The sequence below is a fragment of the Penaeus monodon genome, chromosome 25 (assembly GCF_015228065.2).
Source record: "Penaeus monodon isolate SGIC_2016 chromosome 25, NSTDA_Pmon_1, whole genome shotgun sequence".
Classification (NCBI taxonomy): domain Eukaryota; kingdom Metazoa; phylum Arthropoda; class Malacostraca; order Decapoda; family Penaeidae; genus Penaeus; species Penaeus monodon.
In genome coordinates, this window is record NC_051410.1 from 34,225,004 (window position 1) to 34,225,289 (window position 286).

General features: G+C 29.4%; 1 pseudogene; it reads right to left on the reverse strand.

Annotated features, from left to right (window-relative positions):
• The window catches only part of LOC119589369, a 6,209-nt pseudogene that overhangs the window by 2,538 nt on the left and 3,385 nt on the right, over positions 1-286 (reverse strand).

A 286-nucleotide genomic window follows, 5' to 3' on the forward strand; every position in this document is an offset into this window, starting at 1 on the left:
GGAATCAACTGCAGTGGTATGCCAATGTATTAAAAAAACAAAAAGTAGATACAGACATCAACAAGGGAAAACAAAAAATAAAATACATGTCAATAAAAAAAGTTCTGCTTTTATTTACCCATTTTGTCTAGAACCAAAGCATTTTTGTTCATCATTATTGACACCATTGTAAAATTTATTTACAGAGGAATAGATTTATAAACCATGGGAACACCATTTTAGAGTAGAAGTGATCTCTATCACCCTGCATAATTATCCAACTTTGGTAGAAAATCAAACAATAATA